The sequence below is a fragment of the Schistocerca cancellata genome, chromosome 1 (genome assembly GCF_023864275.1).
Source record: "Schistocerca cancellata isolate TAMUIC-IGC-003103 chromosome 1, iqSchCanc2.1, whole genome shotgun sequence".
Classification (NCBI taxonomy): Eukaryota; Metazoa; Arthropoda; class Insecta; order Orthoptera; family Acrididae; genus Schistocerca; species Schistocerca cancellata.
In genome coordinates this window covers 547,437,541-547,461,900 of record NC_064626.1, presented here as the reverse complement: position 1 = coordinate 547,461,900, position 24,360 = coordinate 547,437,541, and the positions used below count along the sequence as shown (strand labels likewise).

The following is a 24,360-nucleotide window of genomic DNA, read 5'->3' as shown; positions in this document are numbered from 1 at the left end:
CGTGGCTGAAAATGCAGGACTCGATGTGCGATCGTCAAACAGTACACAACCGTCACGAAAGACGTCCATTCCATGGTCCACCGTTCTAAAGGTGCTCCGGACAGTTCCGAAATGGTATATTTAGTACGATTTCAGGCTGTCGTGGATGCAGATGGTCGTCACATTGAACAACATTTGTAACATGGAAAGTAAACATGGTACGCAATTAACAAATGTTACCGCTTCGTGTGGGAATGAAAGTCTGTTTCTTTCAATGGTTTATTCATTATTTCTTTCTAGTCGGGGCCCTCTCAAGTAACAAAAGTTTGGTATTATCATCCTGTACATCTGGATTGCTGTAAATATAGTTCTTACTAACATTATCTGTACAGGAAATAGAAGAGAACTGTAATAAGAAAAAGCCACTGAAAAAGTTAAATGCTGTATTTTTAAGATCTTCGTCACAGGCTGCAGATAGAAAATAGGTTATATTGCTACGTATACGTCCACAACATACTAAATTTCTTAAAACCACGTAGTTAGTTTTGAATATATGTTGTAAATCATTGGATAAAAATATTTTACGGTCTCTCTCAGCCTCTGTGGCAACGGCCTTGCCGCAGTGATTACACCGGTTCCCGTGAGATCACCGAAGTTAAGCGCTGTCGGGCGTGGCCGGCACTTGGATGGGTGACCATCCAGCCGCCATGCGCTGTTGCCATTTTTCGGGGTGCACTCAGGTGATGCCAGTTGAGGAGCTATTCGACCGAATAGTAGCGGCTCCGGTCAAAGAAATCCATAATAACGACCGCGAGAGCGGTGTGCTGACCACACGCCCCTCCTATCCGCATCCTCAACTGAGGATGACACGGCGGTCGGATGGTCCCGATGGGCCACTTGTGGCCTGAAGACCGAGTGCTTTCTCTCAGCCTCTCGTCCTCGCAAAGTGCTGCATTAATTGGTTTCTTAGGTATTTTACACTCAATGACCCACCTTTCATAGACATTGGCAGTTTCGTGAAGTACACTCATGCTCATAAATTAAGGATAATTGCAGAATGTGGTGCCACACAACGCAGCACTACACAAAACTGGCGCTAATAGCATAGGTACATAGAGAATACATACGACAATGATCTGTAAGTCCACAGTATTGGTGATATGTTGAGAAAACCGTCCCGAAACACATGTGCTACAAAACGCCACTGTTTCCTGCGCATGTACCCCGACATCAATATGGGGTATGATCACCATGCACGCGTACACAGACCGCACAACGGGTTGGCATACTCTGGATCAGGTGGTCGAGCAGCTGCTGGGGTATAGCCTCCCATTCTTGCACCAGTGCCTGTCGGAGCTCCTGAAGTGTCGTAGGGGTTTGAAGACGTGCAGCGATGCGTCGAACAAGAGCATCCCAGACGTGCTCGATGGGGTTTAGGTCTGGAGAATAGGCAGGCCACTCCATTCGCCTGATACCTTCTGTTTCAAGGCGTTCCTCCACGATGGCAGCTCGGTGGGGCCGTGCGTTATCATCCATCAGGAGGGAGGTGGGACCCACTGCACTCCTGAAAAGGCGGGCATTACTGTTGCAAAATGACTTACCGATACACCTGACCTGTTACAGTTCCTCTGTCAAAGACATGCAGGGGTGTACGTGCCCCTACTATAATCCCACCCCACATCATCAAACCACGACCTCCATACAGGTCCCTTTCAGGGACATTAAGGGGTTGGTATGTGGTTACTGATTCACGCCAGATGAAAACACGGCGAGAGTCACTGTTCAGACTATACCTGGACTCGTCCGTGAATATAACCTGTGACCACTGTTCCAATGACGATGTACTGTATTCTCGACACTAGGTTTTACGGGCTCTGCTGTGACCAGGGGTCAGTAGAATGCACATTGGAGGGTTCCGGGTGAATAAACCATGTCTGTTCAGTCGTCTGTAGACCGTGTGTCTGGAGACAACCGTTCCAGTGAGTGCGGTAAGGTCCCGAGCAAAGCTACCTGCAGTACTCCGTGGCCGTCTGCAGCCACTGAGTGTGAGATATCGGTCTTCTTGTGGTGTTGTACACTGTGGACGTTCCGTACTGTAGCGCCAGGACACGTTTCCTGTCTGCTGTAATCGTTGCCATAATCTTGAGATCACACTTTGTGGTACACGGAGGGCCCGTGCTACGACCTGCTGTGTTTGACCAGCCTCCAGTCGCCCTAGTATTCTACCGCTCATAACGTCATCAATATGTGTTCTTTGAGCCATTTTCAACACACAGTCACCACTAGCACGTCTGAAAACGTCTGCACACTTACTCGCTGCACCGTACTCTGACATGCACCAACACACCTCTGCGTATGTGGACTGCTGCCAGCGCCACCGAGCTACGACCGCAGGTCAAATGCACCGCATGGTTATACCTCGAGGTGATTTAAACCCGCAAACCGCCCACCAAAGCGTTGTTTCACCATGTATCAGCATTATCCTGAATTTATGAGCGTGAGGGTAGCTTGTCGTACGATCCTTTGATGCTACACATTTCTGAGAGCAATCGAGCGTTTTTCGGCAGGGGTGCGACGCTGGACTCGTATTCGGGAGGACGGTGATCCAGATCCCCGTCCGACCAACGATGTTGAGGTTTTCCGTAGTTTCTGTGGAATCTCTTGAGACAAATGTCAAGATGGTGCTTCTGAGAAGGATACGGCCGGTCTTCTTATCCATCCATCCTGTACACCAATTTGCGCACCGTTCCTAACGACCTCGTTGTCGACGGTACGTTACACCTAAGCCTCACGTCCTTAGTTCTAGTAGCGTTGCTCCTAAGAAGCCACATGCACCTACACGGTCCGTATTTCCCAGCGTGCAAGACCTTAAACGCTGTATTAATTCTTTCCAGTGGTTCTTACTGAATCGGGAAAGGACAAGCATATATATTTTAAGACCTATCTCTACACTTCACTCGTTACATTTCTTACACTTACTAATTATGTTTGGTCGGAGCCTTATGAAAGTCACTCAATCTCTAAGTGTATAGAAGGTGTCTTTTATTGCCAGCCCATCTCGTTAGATTTACTGTCTTTAGCTTTGCTTTGGAAGTACCTACGGACAATTTTTTAAATCATACGACCGTAGGACCAAAAATTTTGTGGTTGTTCTCAACTGTTTCTGAATATGTGGTTGTTTGTTGATTAGCCTCGTAACTGCTACAGCGCGTTTAAGGTCTAAATTTAAACTGTGATTTGATACATTTTTGCACACCATTGCACGCGCCACTAATGACGGATGGTACGTCCTAGTCACCCTCGAAACCCTTGCTCACATGTAGCCCATTTTGATCAATGTATTCAATTAAGTGATGGTCGGATCCTATGCAGCTTGATCTTTAACCTGGGTAAAAGATGTAAATGTTAGCATGTCTTTACGTCAGAATAAATCTCAAAACTATTTTTGATTATTGGAACATAGCGGAAGGCTTGTCTTGAATGATCTGTTTTACTAAAATTTTCACTTCTCATTCCCATTTTAATCTTCCCTTTGCATTCCTTTTTTGTAATTCCGGATGTCCGCAGCTCGTGGTCGTGCGGTAGCGTTCTCGCTTCCCACGCCCGGGTTCCCGGGTTCGATTCCCGGCGGGGTCAGGGATTTTCTCTGCCTCGTGATGACTGGGTGTTGTGTGCTGTCCTTAGGTTAGTTAGGTTTAAGTAGTTCTAAGTTCTAGGGGACTGATGACCATAGATGTTAAGTCCCATAGTGCTCAGAGCCAATAGCCAATTCCGGAAGCCGCAGGGGCATTCCCCAGATCGCCCGACCTACTACATCACCAACTATTATCGCTGGATAGTGTTAACTGTGCAGTGATTATTTTCCGCATTTCCTCGTAGAGTAAACAGCATGTCACGACGTGACGCAGTTATCAACAATACACGTTTTTCTGCAGCGGCTCGCGCCGGTGCTTAGCATCAGTCTGAGACGGGGCGACTAGCGAGCAACGTGAGTGCGTCCGACCCCAGTCAGCAAAATCTTAAGAAAACCGCGAAATACAGCAAGAGCACGGAGCAGCGGTAGCAGTCAGAAGGTAAGCCACCCACAAACATCTGAGTTCCGGGAATCCGCGCACGCAAAACTCAGGCGTCTAATCGAGTGCACTGTTCCGCACACGCATAACAAATTCTCACAGTTATGTATGATTAATGAAAACGGAGATCTTCGGCTCCGCAGTTCAGTGTAGTTTAATTTTGCAAACCAGGCATCCAGACTGTTTTTGAAGATTTATCTGAGGCACTTTGTGTTGGAGGAGCGCGATCTTATAACTATAGGAAAATCGGAGTGTTTCTAATTACACATCCTCCAACGATGTTTCCGTGCCAAATGATTTCTGTATTCGCTAGCACAGACATCGTTGGACAAGTCGTGTATGTCACTGGGTTGTTTTAAAATACACGTTTCCATGCACATAAGAAGCAATACATTTTTATAAAAATTCTAACGACTGTAGATGAATTTCAAACATTAAGCTGTAATTTTGTCATAAAATCAAAGCTGTCTTTTAAACGGGATGAAATTCGATTTGAAATTTTTGTCTCTGCTTACGATCATTAAATAATATGGTCCAGCTTTCTTTCGTGTTAGTGCAGTTCGTATTTTCACTCTCAGTACAGTGCCCATATTTTCTTGGCTTCTCTTTTCCCTTGTATTCAATCGGTAGAGGTCACTGGTATTCGAGACTCTAATATGTTGACTATTTTCTCTGAATCTTTCCTTATTAAATGACTTTGTCCGCAGCACTCCCGACAATATAGCCGTCACTGTCAACTGCTATGTTTTATTTCGGTGGAAAGTAATCGGTAGCAGTATCATTCTCTGACATGACCTCTTTCGCCTGATCTGGCACAAAAACTATTAACCATTCACTCTGAGAAGACTCACAACAGTGACGGACGGGAGTAGCTGTTTCCATAGATGTCGCAAAACTGTGTATGGTTTCCGACTAACATTCACTTGTATCCTGTCGGTACCCGTCTTAGCTTTTATTATTTTGCCCAGGGTATATTTTCATTGAACGCATCAATAAAATTTAACCATTACAGATTCAGTTACATATATCATTTCTGTGATCTTATAACGTTCCTCTCGGATCGTTACATTTAACTTAACTTTCTATTGCCTGGAGTTCATTTGATGAAAGAATATAACAGTTTCCAACTTCACAAAATTTATTGACAACTGAACTGCATACTCGTCACGTTAACAAAACACTGACTGACATACTTCACAGATCTCTTTGACCTACTGACAAAACAACAGCTCAACAACTAATTGACTCTCTCGCAGCATCGCTGCTTTGCTTTATATAGAATTTTAACAATAAATTTCAAAATAACCCATTATTAATTTTGTACAATTTTGACTCTTCAATTAAAATTAACAAAGCGTAAAGAAACTGACTTTACAGCCGAATAAGGTATAAAATACAATATTAACTGACATAATTTTTATAGTATCATCACTAGATTTAAATATGAAAATCGATCTGAACTTTAATTACAATAATGTCTTTTGTATTATTTTAGTTACGTAATTAATTACAGTTTGGATTTGGTTACTAACATTAATTGACAGTACGAATCTCATGCCTCAAATTCTGAAAATAGGAAATTTGTGTGATGTACACAATTGGAGATTTAATTTGAAATGTAATTACAAAGGATATTAATTACAGAGGAGGACACAAAAATAGATAACAAATGAAAATGCAATGCTTGATAAAAACTTTTAAGCCGTTTCTCAAGATAATGATGTTCTCTGTGTCAACCCACCAATCAACTGCGATTAAGGTAATAAGAGGCGCCAAACACTTATGCCAACATTTCCACAGCCTCTTAATATTTGCCGCCAGATATTTAACACTTCAGTTTCTTGATTAAACATCTAACTCAGCACCTGTACATAATTCTGTTAATGACTACAATCCCCTGACAATCATAATAATATACGTCCTTGCAGAACATTTTATATGATTTCACAACGAATATCAATTGTTTTAGCAAATTGGACAGAATGATATATATAAAGACACACATACAAGACCCTAGGAAGCACTGACTCGTCCGATAACTATCCGGATACATTAAAAAAAAAATAAAGGTGGTATCAGACATTTCATATGATTCTTGGGGGAGGCTGCACCGTTATAATCTTTAACTCCACGTGTTACGTCTGCTTTAGTTTACGAGTACAGAGGTCCACTGGTCACATCTTCTGAAACTAAAATTTACTAAATGATTCGCATGTCTTTACACCAGAACGACTTTCGAACTCAACTTTTATTATTTAAATATAAGGAAATACTTCACTTGACTCGTAGATTTCATTAATTTTCCATCTCAATTCTTCCTTTCTTTTTGCTTCTTTCTTTCGGGTACAAGAGGCCCCTCATATTCTGGGAACCTGTGGCAGTGCTACGGGTCCACCAGCCTAGTTATCGTCCCTGGGCTGAAAGTCCTTTAAGAAATTAATAACTCCCCATGGGCATTTTGTGGCAATTCGACTGAACCGTTAAAATAAACTTAGTCTTTGTTCCGAATTCGAAGACTTCTGTCTTAGTCTCTGTCCGTATCAGACAGTTTCAGAATATGGCAGAACAGGATCCTGCCATGAAATAAAGTTTATGAACTCGCTCTTTGTGCTATCCGCAACATCTTGACCAACCTGGTACCGTTCCACACTATCTCCTAAAAAAAAGTGTGTATGATATCCGACTATTTGTGGCTGAATTCACGACTTCCTAACAGAGAAAACTCCAAACAACCTTCTTAACGGGACGAAGGGGAAGATAACCTTTAACTTCGTGCATACTCAGAGGGTGCTTTACAGGATCGTTAATGTTCACGATTTATATAAATGAACAGTAGGACAACATCTTTATCTTTCTTACGCTATTCGCGGGTAGAGCTATTGTACATTGGAAAGTCGTAACGCCAGAAAAGAGTACCGAAATGCGTGTGACTAGAGTAACTAAGCAAGGTGCAGACCCTCAACATAGATAAATAAATGTAAGATACTATGTATAAATTGGTGGAAGGGCTCATTATTGTTCAGTTAGTCACCCAGCACGTACCTACCTTTTCACGTCATGTTCTCGTGCTAAATATATTGTGCTCGTTCACTTGAGATGCCCACATTATTAATGGTACTTGGTTTCTTTTATCTTTCATTATCAGTTCCTGTACTTTTACAGTGATTTCTTATTTGATAACCTGAGTGGACCAGACGCAAGCATGTGTCACCCATTGTTCAAAACCATAATAAATAGTTTTTCAATGTAGTTGAGGAATCCATACAAGTTTTATGAATTTGATTTTTCTTAATAAGAACAATACATTATCTAAAGTTCATGCGTTCAATGCGAATTTTTGCGAAAAAATCTGTCTGGATCGGGTAATACATTTATTTATTACGACGTTTCGGCTACTGCCATGATCATATCAAAGCTTAGAAGTTGTAAAACAAAGTTCAGCTTGAATGGCAATAAATCTTACGGCCAAGTGGAGCAAATAACGCTGACCATGAACGAAAAGCTTTGATCTGATAATGACGATAGCCAAAACGTCTTACTAAATAAAGGAATATTTTCAAGGATCTATACGATCTTAATTCGCAAAAAAAAAAAAAAACTGCTTGTATCCGTGTAGCTTTCGAATTCTTCAAAACAAAATGTTAAATAACAACTTGAAACTCTTTTCCTTCATCTTCTACGCCATCCTGAAAACGTCATCTGCCTTTCAACAAATAACTGCACGTGTCATTCGTTTGAAACTTTGAACAAAAACGTTACGACGACTGTACTAAGCATGACTGATGCGGGTTAACAAAATTATGGGCATTCATGGAAATACAGCTGACTTACTAGCCTGCCGAAGTACAACAGTGTCTCCATTATCCTGAATGCCTCGTTACAGCCAACCAATAAATGAAGGGGAAAAAACGGTATTTCAGTTTTCAGTGCGAAATGAAACTTCACGGGGTCACAGGCTTGATGGCAAAATCCAGTCAAATTTATAAAGAACTCGGCAGTATGAGTCCATTTATAAGCTCGACGTTGCAGTTCCTCTGGCCTGAACGAATATACGGATTCGGCTGGGAAAGGTATCATAAGGCCGGTGCACCCTGTCCTGAGGCAAGCTGGCCCACAACTGTTTTAGCAGGTTTTTGATGTCCATGCTACTTGCACTGGGACGGTGTTGACGTCCCAACTGTTCCCATACATGTCCTATCGAGGACGGATCTGGGAATCTCACTGTCTACGGGAGTAGTTCGACATTACACAGACAGTTCATGAAGACACATGCCATGTGTGGGCGAGCATTGCCCTGTTGAAAAAGTGTAGCATGATACTATCGCTTGAGATGTAACTCATGTGGACGCAGGATGACCGTTACGTTCCGTTGTGCCATCAGAGTCCTATCACAACTACCAGCCGTGATCTGAAGCCAAACACCATGGCTCGCCACACCATGACGTCAGCAAATTGGAAATTTGTGGTAAGATCTTATGGGACCAAACTGCTGAGGTCATCGCTCCCTATGCTTACTCACTACTTAATCTAATTTAAACTGACTATCGCTAAGGACAACACACAAACCCATGCCCGAAGGAGGACTCGAAACCTCCGACGGGGGGAGCAGCGCGGACCGTGACAAGACGCCCGTAGACCGCGCGGCTATGCCGCGCGGCATGACGCCAGGAATAAAACCGTTGTGGCTCTACAAGACGTTTGAAATCTGGGATCTCTCCGTCGATCGCCACCACGGGGTTGGTCATACAGGGCACTGCAGAACCGCGATTCATTCATCAACAGTCCACGCTTTCTGGTCTCAGCACCACTCTAAACGAAGCCGCTTGTGTCGCCGTGTTAACAGCAGCCTATTCGTGGGACGTTAATTCCCACGTCCGGTTGCTGCTAGTCTCCGATCAATGGTGCTGGATGACACAGAATGTTGCAGGGATGCTTATTTGTTCTCTGGCGGCGGGCGAAGATGTGAAGCGATCTCGATGTGCTTTGTACACAAAATATCGATCCTCCCATCTGGTGGCGAGACGTGGTCGACCGGTACCCTAACAAGGAGTACGTCTGTCTTCACGTTGCCGTGCAGTCCAACAGTAGGTCACAATCCCATACTAGTGCCCCACTAGTCTCAATATCGCACTAGCCGACCAGCCGGCCAAATGGAGACTCACAACGAGGCCAATTCAGTCTCTCTTCAAATTTTATTTCAATTGAAATAAGCTTTTAAACATTTATTGACCTCTTTTGACCTCATCAACAGACTCAATATTTTCTATGATGAACATGTCAAGCCTGACACTTAGATTAGGTAACTGTAAGCCCGTTGGACAGTTTGTTCCCGGTTTTCCGGATCCAGTAAACCCGAATGGGGTGGGATAAGCAATTCCGGGAAGTCTCCGCAATATTTTCCAAAACTGTACAGATGTTGTAGCCATTTAAAACTACCACGTCCACACTAGACATATGGTAAGCTACTTGATGTTTTCTCTAACCACCATCTAAACTTTGCAAACAAAAACTTTATCTAAAGTGAAAATTGAACGAAAAAAAAGAAACTTATCTATAAACAAATATAATTTTTTTTCCAGCCCAAGGGGTAGTGTAATGTAAACGCCAATATTTTGTGTCGCCAGTGTATGGGACAGTGCTCGAGACTTTGTCAGCTGCTGATAACGCTGTCTCGCACGTGTACACGCCGTCTATGTGTCCTCCACAGTGCTGACTCCACATACGACTCTGTTGACGTCCATTATATGTTATAGCAGGTTTGGCAACAACACTGAACACGAACAACACTAAAGCACTTTAGTGGGCGTTCTACCTGTCACAGACTACTGCAAATGTAGTTATTTACATACCCGCCGACGGTGTGTACGTGTACGAAATTACATTGAGATCCGAGTATGTCTTCTGGGTGTTTCACTTTTTTGCCAGGAAATGTGTTTATTTTTTATTTTCATATGCATTTTTGCGTTCTCTGTGGCTAGTTTCGGGTTCGAAGTCCCATTCTGAAACAGTCATTCCAGCACTGTACTAGGCCGAAAGTAGGATTTATAGCTTGAGAATGGTGAGCGGCTTCGAACGCTACAGAAAACTAAAATAAATAAATAAAATAGAAACGAAGTGTAAGTGTGGAGCTTCCGTTTGCAAAGAACAACCGGCCAGTCGGCAGTGACGGGACCGCCCTGCTGTACCACTGGTACTTGCGACCGCAGCCTCCGCCCCCACACAGCGCGGCACAAGAGGCGAGAGGCGAGAGGCACGCGGGTACTCCATCGCAGCAGACAAAGGGAGTGAAGCGCGTCCTGTCTGCACAGGAGTGAATGCAACGTGCAGGTGGGCAGCAGATGCCTCGGGACCGGTTTTGTCGCGCATGGGAAGGAAGGATTCCGGCGCGCCGAAGGATTCCACCGCAGGCCTGGAGTGAGTGATCCCCTGCCGTCCCACACAGCAGTTCATAGTTACACCATGCAAAACGCCAGTGCATTCTTCATAATGTCCCCCGAGGGACTCAACAGCTCTTTTTCAATGAATACTCGTATTATTTGGAGCCGTCTGCTGCTGATATAGTATACGCCCATACTTCGCAAGTTACCCCACTGAGGTCTTCAAAGACCAAGTTACACGTTATTATGGCAGGTGAACTAACTTTTATTTAATGCACTACACTTCAAAGAGATACAGATACATTACACTAGTCTCTGTAAACAACGGTCGTAACGTTGTACCAATTATTCAATTCCTCGACAAAGAAATCCGCTTCCAGGTCAGTGAACCATTTGAGAACCGCTGTCTGAACGTCATCGTCGCTGCAAAATCTCTTTCCCCGCAGCTGTACTTTCAGATTGTCAGAAACATAGAAATACGGGGGAACGATTGGTCGCGAAATGGAAACCACAGTGAAATTTAAACTGTTTTACTTGGAACAGTTAGCCAACCCTTTCAGAGACTTCTCTACACAGTCACAGCTCCGATTTAGACATACACTCATCATAGAAGGCAGCCTCCTATGCATTCCGACATTCTATGGGCATGCTAAAGACACTGCACAACAAATCCGTGCAAAGCTTCTCGTTTTGTTTTGTTTTCTTTGCTTTTGGGCGAAAGAACAACTAACGTCATAAGCGTCCGTGTCATAACCTTAGAACATCAAGAAGTAAGAGAACTTAAAAGCGAGTATACGTTTAGCCCAATCGAGGGAAGGAAAGCGAGCTAAGAACAATGACTTCTTCGTGTAGAAAGATCCACAAAATACAATAGAGTGTAGCGACAGAGGACGTCACGATGCAAAGATTAAATGTCCTTCACCATATTGCCACGACGGATGAAGAGTATAACGTGGTCGACAGCCCGCGCGTCGTTCGCTAAAATAACCGATAAATCAGACGTCAAACATACATGATAGCGTAAATGGTTAAAAAAGGGGCATTCGGTCACGAAATGGTGGAACGTAAAAGGTTGACGACAATGAGCGCAAAGTGGGGGTTGGGGGGGGGGGGGGGAGGGGGGGGGTGTCCCCCTTAACAAATGGCGATGGCTAAAACATCAATGTCCAATACAAAACCTAGCCAAGATGATCTTCTCGCGGCGAGAGGGCCGAGATGAGGTTGGTCAAGTCGTTGGGAGAAGTTTAATTCCCCGGAGCTTGTTCCCGTAAAGAGAAGACCAGTGATGTTGCCGAAGTGACACCACCTGCCGACAGACGGCAACACAGGGATCATCTGAAGGTATGGGAGAGCTAGCGGACTGAAATAGGAGGACTGCAGCCTTGGCACCGGTGTCAGCAACCACATTTCCCGTCAGATAGACGTGAACAAGAAGCCATATGAACATAACAGTGGCTCGCGCAACAGCGAGCAAATGGAAGCTTTCTTAAACCAGTTGCACTAAGGGGTGGACTGTGTACAGCACATAGAGGCTTTGAAGGGCATTGAGAATATCGGAGCATGTTGTTGTTGTTCTTGTGGTCTTCAGTCCTGAGACTGGTTTGATGCAGCCCTCCATGCTGCCCTATCCTGTGCAAGCTTCTTCATCTCCCAATACTTACTGCAACCTACATTCTTTTGAATGTGCTTAGTGTATTCATCTCTTGGTCTCCCTCTACGATTTTTACCCTCCTTGCTGCCCTCCAATGCTAAATTGGTGATCCCTTGATGACTCAGAACATGTCCTGCCAACCGGTCCCTTCTTTTTGGCAAGTTGTGCCACAAACTCCTCTTCTCCCCAATTATATTCAATACCTCCTCATTAGTTATGTGATCCACCCATCTAATCTTCAGCATTCTTCTGTAGAACCACATTTCGAAAGCTTCTATTCTCTTCTTGTCCAAACTATTTATCGTCCATGTTTCACTTCCATACATGGCTACACTCCATACAAATGCTTTCAGAAACGACTTCCTGACACTTAAATCTACACTCGATGTTAACAAATTTCTCTTCTTCAGAAACGCTTTCCTTGCCATTGCCAGTCTACATTTTATGTCTTCTCTACTTCGACCATCATCATTTATTTTGCTCCCCAAATAACAAAACTCCTTTACTACTTTAAGTGTCTCATTTCCTAATCTAATTCCCTCAGCAACACCCGACTTAATTCGACAACATTCCATTATCCTCGTTTTGCTTTTGTTGATTTTCATCTTATACCCTCCTTTCAAGACACTGTCCATTCCATTCAACTGCTCTTCCAAGTCCTTTGCTGTTTCTGACAGAATTACAATGTCATCGGCGAACTTCAAAGTTTTTATTTCTTCTCCGTGGATTTTAATACCTACTCGGAATTTTTCTTTTGTTTCCTTTACTGCTTGCTCAATATACAGATTGGATAACATCGGGGTGAGGCTACATCCCTGTCTCACTCCCTTCCCAACCACTGCTTCCCTTTCATGCCCCTCGACTCCTATAACTGCCATCTGGTTTCTGTACAAATTGTAAATTCCTGCCGGCCGCGGTGGTCTAGCGGTTCTAGGCGCGCAGTCCGGAACCGCGCGACTGCTACGGTCGCAGGTTCGAATCTTGCCTCGGGCATGGATGTGTGTGATGTCCTTAGGTTAGTTAGGTTTAAGTAGTTCTAAGTTCTAGGGGACTGATGACCTCAGATGTTAAGTCCCATAGTGCTCAGAGCCATTTGAACCATTTTGTAAATAGCTTTTCACTCCCTCTATTTTACCCCTGCCACCTTTAGAATTTGAAAGAGAGCATATGACAATTAAAAAGCTTGTGTTGCCGAATGTATTGGGTGTTCCGATAGATGGCGACGAGCTATACTGCTGTAAATATTGAGCAGTGTTCTGGAAGTCTATACCGAGAATGGTCGGCGCCAATGACGAAGGTACACCCGACACCACGACCGGTCTTAGAGCCATCAGTGTACATGAACGTGCTGTCACTAAGTTATGTGCGAAGGTCCAGAAACTTTCTACCATAGATCGAGTTTCCTTAGGAAGCGAATGAAGGCCAAGATGAACACAGGCCGCCACACGAAGCCAAGATAGTGAAGGGTTCACACCCATCGGGAACGTGACAGGTAACGTGAAGTTAACCTGCCCTCGTAAATTCGTGCAAGATCTGGACAATATGGCGGATGCTTCCAAACCTCCCATCGAAAACGCTGAAACTAAGCTAATATTGCACGCGCCATGTGAGGAGTTGCTTTGCCGTGCAGGAGAGCAATGTCTTTGCTTTATTTCTCACTTCTCTTTTTCTTCGGTACATTCCAAATATCGTTAAAATTCTTGATTATGTGCAAGCCCGGTAGGTTGTACTTGCCTAATCCTTTATTTGGATAATATCCTATACTCGACCAGGTTTTCAGGATGAAAATTCCATCTTCAGGCGGTACATTGAACAAGGAGAACTAAGAGTGATTCTTCATAAAGATAAGTAACATTAAAAGAGCCGATAAAAATGTGAACATCAGGTTATAACATGATTGCGCACGAGGAAGTTTGTACCAGTCACGGAAAAAAATCTAGAAAATTTAACAAGTAGCGTGCGCGATTCCTTGCGATTGACGCAAGAAAGGGTTCTCCGAGTCAAACAGTACGACGTCAGATACACGGGGCCTAACCGAAAAAACGTGAATAGGCACATCTTGCCAGCCTAATGTAACATATGAACCAACTGCGTACGATAATCAAGGCATATAAGTCGTAGAATGCCAGTTTATGAACGTCAACAGTAGCTTACCATAGAAGCGCCAGCCAGCCGCATATCGTGGAAGTCCAGCAAGACGTCAACAGACTGTCACACTAACCGCAATGAGACTCCTGTGTACACATACACATCAGAGAACGGAACTAATACCGGTGCCGGGAGGGACCATCGGAGAAATCGTAGTTAGTAACACGGCCCCGTGCGGTTCTAGGCGCTGCAGTCTGGAACCGCGAGACCGCTACGGTCGCAGGTTCGAATCCTGCCTCGGACATGGATGTGTGTGATGTCCTTAGGTTAGTTAGGTTTAACTAGTTCTAAGTTCTAGGGGACTAATGACCTCAGCAGTTGAGTCCCATAGTACTCAGAGCCATTTGAACCATTTGAACATGGCCGCGCCCTCATGTTTCCTCCCGAACGCTATCCGCTACTAATAGCGCTAATACCGCCTACTAATGCATGGCAGTAGCTAAGATAGGCCTAGTACAGAACAAAGAATAAAAGCAAGACATGCAAGGTATAATGGAACAGGTGTCAAGACATAAAAATAATAAAAAATTATAATAAATTTGTCAAGAAATGAAATTAATAAAACAATAGCACAAAATATAAAGTTAATAAAACCATAGTACCAGCTATAAAAGGGGCCAAACCGACATGCCATAAATGAAACACAATAGCGAAAGATATGTCAGTATAGTGAGTACGTCATACTAAGAATGCAAGGATGTGGATAAAGATAGAGCTATACCACGTATCGGGTAACCTCCATAATCATAGTGCGTAAAATCTCCAGAAACGGAGAATCCAGCATCAATAAACTCCAAAAAAATACAAAGTATATACATAGCGCCAGAGTTACACATTAGGTACTAAGCTGAGAAACAATATATTACGTGCAGCCCACTTAAAGGAAACTTGAAAATAAGAAACATATACATAGCTGCAGCGTTACATATTAAGTCTTAAACTGAGGAACAATGTACTCGTATTACGTACAACCCATTAAAAGAAAACTTGAACCTAGTTTTCCTCTATTGGTTGGACACTGTCGTCTGCAGTCGAGGTCAATGGCGTTCCTTCCTGATCAGCATCACCAACGTATCTGCGGCCTTGGTAGAATTCTGGGCACCATTTATTGCGGCTGGACGCCCGTTGCATTTGGTCCATACATCGCCAAAATTTCACTGTGAATTTGTGTGCAGTTCACACGTTTCTGCCCATAAGAATTGCACTAACCCGCGTACATTTCCATTTACTGTGCTGTTTCACTCCCATATTGTGGTACACCTATTTCACTCCAATACTGTGGTACACCTACTATCCGTACTGCAGCAGAACTGTGTCTGCAGAGAACTGAGGACATGTACTCTCTGCTGACAACGCGTCGCTCTTGTCGGGCAATGAACTTAGCGTGGGACAACGTGAGGACCTTACCTCGCTAAATCCCTACGTACTCAGTGTTTCACCATCCGATCCCGTACCCTCTTATACCCCGTTCCGTTCTATTCTACTCACGGACGGTAAGTGGAAACAATGATTGTCTGCAGAGGTCTGAATTACTCTAAATTTACCTTCGTGGTCGTTACGGAAAATGTTTGTTGGAAAATATACTGAGAACTTGTGTTCCAGTATCATTTAATAAGTATAAGATATTTGCACACGAGTTCTCACAAAGAATTTACCCGACTCAGAGGACTAAATCACGATAAAAATGATTTTAAAATATCGGAGGCGTGTTATTCTACTGTCTACCAAGGTTATTTATTTATAAAACATTGTGTACAGTCGATGCTTTAAGTTATAAATGTACACTATATGATCAAAAGTATCCGGACACCCCGAAAAACACACGTTTTTCATATTAGGTGCATTGTGCTGCCACCTACGGCCAGGTACTCGATATCAGCGACCTCAGTAGTCAGACACCGTGAGAGAGCTGAATGGGGTGCTCTGCGGAACTCACAGCACTTGCCCGCGAAAGGCAAAGGTCCCGAGTTGGAGTCTCGGTCGGGCACACAGTTTTAATCTGCCAGGAAGTTTCATATCAGCGCACACTCCGCTGCAGAGTGAAAATCTCATTCTGGAAACATCCCCCAGGCTGTGGCTAAGCCATGTCTCCGCAATATCCTTTCTTTCAGGAGTGCTAGTTCTGCGAGGTTCGCAGGAGAACTTCTGTAAAGTTTGGAAAGTAGGAGACGAGGTACTGGCAGAAGTAAAGCTGTGATTGCCAGGCGTGAGTCGTGCTTCGGTAGCTCAGATGGTAGAGCACTGGCCCACGAAAGGCAAAGGTCCCGAGTTCGAGTCTCGGTCGGGCACACAGTTTTAATCTGCCAGGAAGTTTCGAACTCACAGACTTCGAACGTGGTCAGGCGATTGGATGTCACTTGTGTCATACGTTTGTACGCGAGATTTACACACTCCTAAACATCCCTAGGTCCACTTTTTCCGATGTGATGTGGAAACGTGAAGGGACACGTACAGCACAAAAGCGTAGACGCAGACTTCGTCTGTTGACTGACAGAGACCGCTGATTGTTGACGAGGGTCGTAATGTGTAATTGGCAGACATCCATCCAGACCATCACACAGCAATTCCAAACTGCATCAGGATCCACTGCAAGTACTATGACAGTTAGGTGGGAGGTGAGAAAACTTGGAATTCATGGTCGATAGGCTGCTCATAAGCCACACATCACGCCGGTAAATGCCAAACGACGCCTCGCTTGGTGTATGGAAAGTAACATTGGACGATTGACCTGTGGAAAAACGTTGTGTGGAGTGATGAATCACGGTACACAATGTGGTGATCCGATGGCAGGTGTGGGTATGGCGAATGCCCGGTGAACGAAATCTGCAAGAGTGTCTAATGCCAACAGTAAAATTCGGAGGCAGTGGTGTCATGGAGGGGGCTTGTACCCCTTGTTGTTTTGCGAGGCACTATCATGGTACAAGCCTACATTGACGTTTCAAGCACTTTCTTGCTTCCCATTGTTGAAGAGTAATTCGGGGATGGCGGCTTCATCTTTCAAGACAGGTCGGGATCAAACCAGAATAGGAAAAGAGGAATTCTGCTTATAGGCAGCAGTCATGTGAGGGGTGTGGGCCAGCAGCTTCAGGAAAAATTAGGTGCAGGTTATCAGGTCACAAGTTTTGTGAAACCAAATGTTAGCCTTAGCCAGGTGACAGAAAACTTAGATCAGCTATGCAGGGACTTTGAGAAGGAAGATCAGGTAATTATAGTTGGGAGAGCAGCAAACAGCCTGGCTATGAATCCAAGATACAGTTTTAGGAGTGACCTGGATAAAATAGGAGCAGAAACTGGGCACACGAATGTGGGGTTTGTGGAGGTCTTTCAGCGCCATGATCAGCCCTGGGTAAACACTGCTGAACAGGATGCTCCAGACACCGGCAAAATCTCACATAAGTGTTGTTCCAGTAAATGCTATTGGTAGGTCGGGATACACTACACGTGGCCTGCACCTGAATAGGATGGGGAAAAGTAAGTTAGCTTCTCTATTAGCAGAAACTGTAAGGAGGTCCACAGTTACACAAGGGGTGGGTCCAGGCAGACAGGTTTTTTAGGTTAAAGCCAAAGTCCTGACACATGACAATCAAGATAAATAGAATAAAAGAAACTTCACGTACAGTTAATTTGGGTAAAGCTAAGGGCAGTATCAACATACTTCATCAAAATATCAGGGGAATAAAAAATAAAGTAGATGAGCTATCAGTGTGTTTAGATGGTCTCAAAAATAAGAATGAGATTGATATAATCTACCTGTCTGAACACCATGTAACTGTGGGCATGGATAGTGTCAGTATAAGTGGGTATAATTTAGCATCTTACACTTGTAGATCTAGGATGGATAAAGGAGTAGTTGACATTTTCATAAAACAAGGGTATAAATGCAAAACTGTAGAAGTAAGTAAATTTTGTGTTGATCAGCACTTTGAGGTTTGTGCATGTGAACTGCAGCTATATAATGTAGTACTGATATTAGCAACAGTGTACAGGTCCCAATTAGGAGACTGGGAACTGTTCATAAAAAAGTTTGATTTCCTATTATGCAGTGTGTCAGAAAAAAAGAAGAAGTTATTAATCTGTGGTGATTTCAATGTAAACTTCCTAATTAATTCTGATAGGAAAAGTGAACTAGAAGTGTTATTAACAACATATAACTTAGAATCAGTGATTCGTTTCCCTACACGTATAGCTCAGGACAGTAGCACACTAATAGATAATGTATTTGTACAGAAAGAGGATGTAAAACAAACACGTGCTTTCCCTGCGGTAAATGGATTGTCAGACCATGATGCACAACTGATTAACTTACAAAACCTGACAGGGTGTACAGTTCAGAAACCATTAAGTAAAAGTGTGAGGTCGCTCAACCCGGTATCTATACAGCACTTCACAGAAAGCTTAGGAAATGTTAATTGGGGAGATGTATATAATGAACCAAATGCTAATGATAAGTGCAACATATTTCTTGATAAATTTATATCCCTCTTTGAATATTGTTCCCCAAAGAAAATTGCTAAGTGTAACACCACACACTTTTCAAAGAAACCTTGTTTTACTACAGGTATTAAAGTGTCTTCAAAAAGAAAAAGAAAACTGTATGAGACAGCAAGAACTAGTAAAGATCCAGAAGTAGTTTTACACTATAAAAATTATTGTAACATACTGAGAAAAGTTGTAAGGAAATCAAGAAATATGTATCTTACAGAAGAAATTAACAATTCTGGCAATACAATCAAATGAGTATGGAATGTTGTTAGAAGGGAGACAGGAAAAGTAACCACTGGGGTAGGTAGTATTACTGTTAAAGAGAACAAACCAACAGTACAAAAGTAGCTAATGTATTTAACAATCATTTCTTAAGTGTAGGAGAAAAAATTGGTCAGAACAGTTCAAAAGAAAAAGCTAGGCAGTACATGGAAGAGTCAGTTTTGAAAAAATTTAATCAGATTAAGTTTCACCTAACAACCTCTTGTGAAATAAGTAAAATTATTAAATCTCTGAAAAATAAATGTTCTGTTGGAGTAGATGGCATCTCTAATAAGATATTAAAACAATGTGGAGCAATTACAGCTGATGTTCTGAGTCACATATGTAATGCATCGCTAACTCAAGGTATCTTCCCAGACAGGTTAAAATATGCCATTGCCAGGCCTCTCTACAAAAAGGGGGACACCACAGATGTCAATAATTATCAGCCAGTATCCTTGCTTACAGCATTCTCAAAAATCTTCAACAAAGTAATGTACTCAAGAGTGGTTAGCCGTCTCAACAGTAATGGGATACTTAGTAAATCACAGTCTGGATTTCTACTGAGACGCCAATATACAATTTCACTGTCCACATAATAGAGTCTTTAAATAGCAAAATGTCACCAACAGGAATTTTCTGTGACTTGTCTAAAGCATTTGATTGTGTGAACCATGACATTATGTTACAGAAATTACTATTCTATGGTATAAATGGAATAGCATATGAGTGGTTAGTTAAGTCATAGAACAAGAAGCAAACAGTTTCCGTATATGGATCAAGTGATAACTGGGGTGAAATTACATTAGGTGTTCCACAGGATTCATTCATGGTCCCCTTCTGTTCTTGATATATGTGAACGACTTGCCTTCCTATCTGAAACAGGAAGCTAAACTGACACTGTTTGCTGATGATACAAGTATCATTGTTAATCCAGTAAAATGATACAAATAAGGCCTCTGGAAAAATCATTAATTGGTTTTCTGCAAATGGGCTTGCTCCAAACTTTGAAAAAACACAGTACATCAAATTTTCTGTTGCAAAAAGTACAGTTCCTTCAATAAATATAACACATCAACAGAAGTCAGTAGCCGGGGCAGAGCATACTAAGTTTTTGGGTGTACATATGGATGAGAATCTTAATTGGAAAATTCACATTTCCGATCTCCTGAAGCGACTAGGTTCAGCAACTTTTGCGATCAGAATAATTGCCAATTTTGAGGATACAGAAATGAGTAAGCTAACATACTTTGCATACTTTCACTCTCTGATGTCATACGGAATAATATTTTGGGGTAACTCAACATTTATACAAAAAGTATTCACTGCTCAAAAGGAAGTGGTTAGAATAACTGGGGTTCATAGGCGCACATCTTGTAGGCATCTTTTTAAAAGATTGGGAATTCTTACAACAGCCTCACAATACATCTACTCACTAATGAAATTTGTTCTCAACAACATGGACAAGTTTAAAAACAACAGTGACATTCATGATTATAATACCAGAAAAAAGAAATACTTACACTATCCTTTGCTCAACCTATCTTTGGCACAGAGAGGGGTAAACTATGGTGCTATAAAAATTTTCGACAAATTAGCAGATGAAATAAGGTGTCTGACAGACAGCAATAATAGTTTCAAAAATAAATTGAAATCATATCTCCTTGAGCACTCCTTCTATACCATAGATGAATTATTGAATAAGAATCACTAAATCTATAAATATACTATATGAATTTTGTGCCATTTAAGGGAATAGGGTAAATAATAGAAATATTAATCTTTAACTCTGTACTGTAAAGTATATATATTAAAAATTTTGTTTCATACGTGCATTTCTTGTGCACTTGACACATTCCACATCATAACAGCTACCGTACCGTGTGATTGATCAATGGAACACGCAACCAACTAACTGACTAACTCAACACTATCGAGCACCTATTCATAATGCACGGCCTGTGGCTGAGTGGTTACACGAAAATAACATCCTTGCAATGGACTGGCCTGCCCAGAGCCCTGACCTGAATCCTATAGAACAGCGCTGGCCTCTGTGGCCGAGCAGTTCTAATCGCTTCAGTCTAGAACCACGCTACTGCAACGGTCGCAGGTTCGAATCCTGCCTCGGGAATGGATGTGTGTGATGTCCTTAGGTTAGTTAGGTTCAAGTGTTTCTAAGTCTATGGGACTGATGACCTCAGATGTTAAGCCCCATAGTGCTCAGAGCCATTTGAACCATTTTATAGAACAGCTTTGGTGTGTTTTGGAACACCGACTTCGTGCCAGGCATCACCGACCGACATCAGTACCTCAGTGCGGTACTGCGTCAAGAATGCTCTACCATTCCCCAAGAAACCTTCAGGCACCTGTTGGAATGTATGCCTTCGAGAGTGGAAGCTGCCATCAAGGCTAAGGTTTTACCAACAGCATATGGAATTTCAGCATTACTGATGGAGGGCGTCGCGAACTTGCAAGTCATTTTCAGACCGGTCTCCGGATGCTTTTGATCACATAGTGTATAAGGAGCAGTCAAATGAAAATGGAACACACCGGAAAAGGTAAGTAAACTATTCATTAATTCAAAATTAATCACCTTAAGTCTTAGTACATTTGTTCTGCCACTGTGACACAAGATGGTGAACGCTCTCATGCAAAAACGTTTGCAATTGCCTAAGGAACCATGACTGTACCCAGGGGTGCGCTCCTTCGTCCAAACAAAATCGTCAGCCTCGAATGTCTTTCTTTAGGACTCCAAAAATATGGTAATTGCAAAGGGACAAACCGGTAGTGTATGGACAATGTGAAATGACTTGCCTGCAGAACTTCTGCAGCGTCGGAGGGCCCGAGTGCTGCCAAAATTGTTTCGCCTCTGCTGCAGAAGTTTTGCTCGGAAGCCCTTTCAAATCCTCCACACAATGCCGATCACTCCCCATGCTATTTATATGTTTTAGAGCCCTGAAGGAAGACATTCATGAGTATTGGGACAACCTATGCTCTACCACAAAGTACCGTTACCCAAGATGGCGATGATGACGTCATACAAGATGACGGCGATTCATCCAAGATGCCGTACGTGACATCATCCAAGATGACCGATTTTGGTGGGAAGTTTGTATTTTGGCAGGAACATAGGTCAACTGGGCATCTCCACTAACCTAACCCCTCCTCCCGTACCCTACCCCAGAAAAATGGCGGGAATTTCAAATTGCAACAGGATAATGCATCACACCACAGTTATCTCTACTAACGCGAGAAAATCACGGGAAGATAAGTCACTTGGGCTACCTCCACTAATCTAAGTCACCCGACCACCACCTCCCGCAGAAAAATGGTGGAAAGCTCAAATTCCAACAGGATAATGCATCACACCATGGTCACCTCTACTATCATAAGAAAATCGCGGGAAGATAGGTCACTTGGGCTATCCCCACTAACCTAAGTCACCTGACCGCCACCTCCTCGTAGGGATTGGTGGGAAAAGGACTCGACCAGTGCTGGGCTGCTGGAGAGAGGAAGGAGTGTACTTTATCTATTTTGGAACAATTTATTTACGGATGGAGTATATTTATTACACTGATACAAAACACATGCTCTGACATGCTTGGGGTCACGCCACACAACCTACAGACATGCCGACCACTAAAAGACTCTGCAAACATGCTTGCTAATCGTCAACTGTTGAAATCATGCACCAGTCTTTATTTAAACAATTAGAGGCAGCACCACCATCCAGTATGTTTGCCTTGAGGTCCGGACTCCAACTGACCTAGTACACAGACCACCACCAGAGGTCACTGTCGTCTGTTCCGTGACATAATCCAAGATGGCAGCCATCATCCATATTTTGAAAGATGGTACTATGGACCAAAACAAGACTAAAACGTCCAGTAAACATAGGCTCTAAAATGCATAACTTACGAGCTATGAGCACTTGGTTATCTTTGCTATCGTGGAACACGTCTCTTCTACTGAACGAATGCTTATAGCGCTTAAGGTATGCATTTCAGAGTCCTCGTTTACCGGAAATATTTTTCTTGTTTTCGTCCATTCTACAATCTCTAAAAATATAATAAGCAAAGATATTGCTGTGGAAGAGCTGTGTTTCAAAGTAGCGAAGATGAGGAAGCGCTTCATAGTTCTTAGGATATGCTTTTTTAGAATCCGTGTTTACTGGCCATTTATATCTTTGTTTTATTCCGTCCATGCACCTCTCAAAATATGGAATACTTGTTTAACACCCTCTATATCGTCAACAGCAACGCTCCTATCGCACATCGTGCTGATATTCAGGACAGTATTTACCCTTCTAACGATATAGCTTATTTGGATATCTTTTAAGAGGTGACATGAAGAATATTGCTATTATCAATAATGTAAAGGCCGAAATATGCCATGAACAAACGAATGAACGACCCACTAGACTTTGGCGCATCATACCGACTTTGAGTGTAAACTGCCAAATAGGAAATTTGCCCCATGCAGGTCGGTTACACTTCAGGTATTATACGCAATGACGATTAATAGCTGTCCCTTTACTAGTTTGTTTCTCATGTACTTTGGGCTTAAAGCAGTCATCAGCTTGACAGTTGGTACCAGCCGCAGAATCCTTTACAAGGTATGTTCTCACTTAAAGTTTGTGTTTCCTTTTGCTCTCGACCATTCTTCCCACAAATTCATCACCACTAACGCAACTCATCGCTGAAGGTCACGCTGTTGGCTGTGCTTCAACGTCTTTATAAACCTAGAGTAGATGCTCTACGTGAGACAGTGGGAAGTAAATGCTGTTCCCCTTTCATTCGTTCCTGTTCTTTTCACTAATGGACCTGCGGAAATAATGAATGTCTTCATGGTGTTATTTCTCTAGTAAGATTGTTTTAGTCGCCTCACATATTGTATGTGCACAAGCAGGAAACGACAATATTTCTGTTGATTTCGACTATGTGAGACTTCGAAGTTCTTTTTTGCGAAGTGTTGTAAGTAGGCTGTTTATGTTTTCTTTATGTAAGTAGGCTGTTTACGTTTTCTTATTGGCAACGTTACGTAGCGCTCTGTACGAAAATCACTGGCTGTGCTGTGTGCAGTCTGTGGCTAGTTTGCATTGTTGTCTGCCACTGTAGCGTTGGGCAGCGGCAGCTGGATGTGAACAGCGCGTAGCGTTGCGCAGTTGGAGGTGAGCCGCCAGCAGTGGTGGATGTGGGGAGAGAGATGGCGGAGTTTTGAAATTTGTAATACTGGATATCATATATTATGACTATTAAGGTAAATACATTGTTTGTTCTCTATTAAAATCTTTCATTTCCTAACTATCCCTATCAGTAGTTAGTGCCTTCCGTAGTTTGAATCTTTTATTTAGCTGGCGGTAGTGGCGCTCGCTGTATTGCAGTAATTC

General features: G+C 42.8%; 1 pseudogene; it reads left to right on the top strand.

Annotated features, from left to right (window-relative positions):
• Positions 1–583: 583 nt before the first annotated feature.
• LOC126100313 (5S ribosomal RNA) lies at positions 584–700 on the top strand (annotated as a pseudogene).
• The last annotated feature ends 23,660 nt before the right edge of the window (positions 701–24,360 follow it).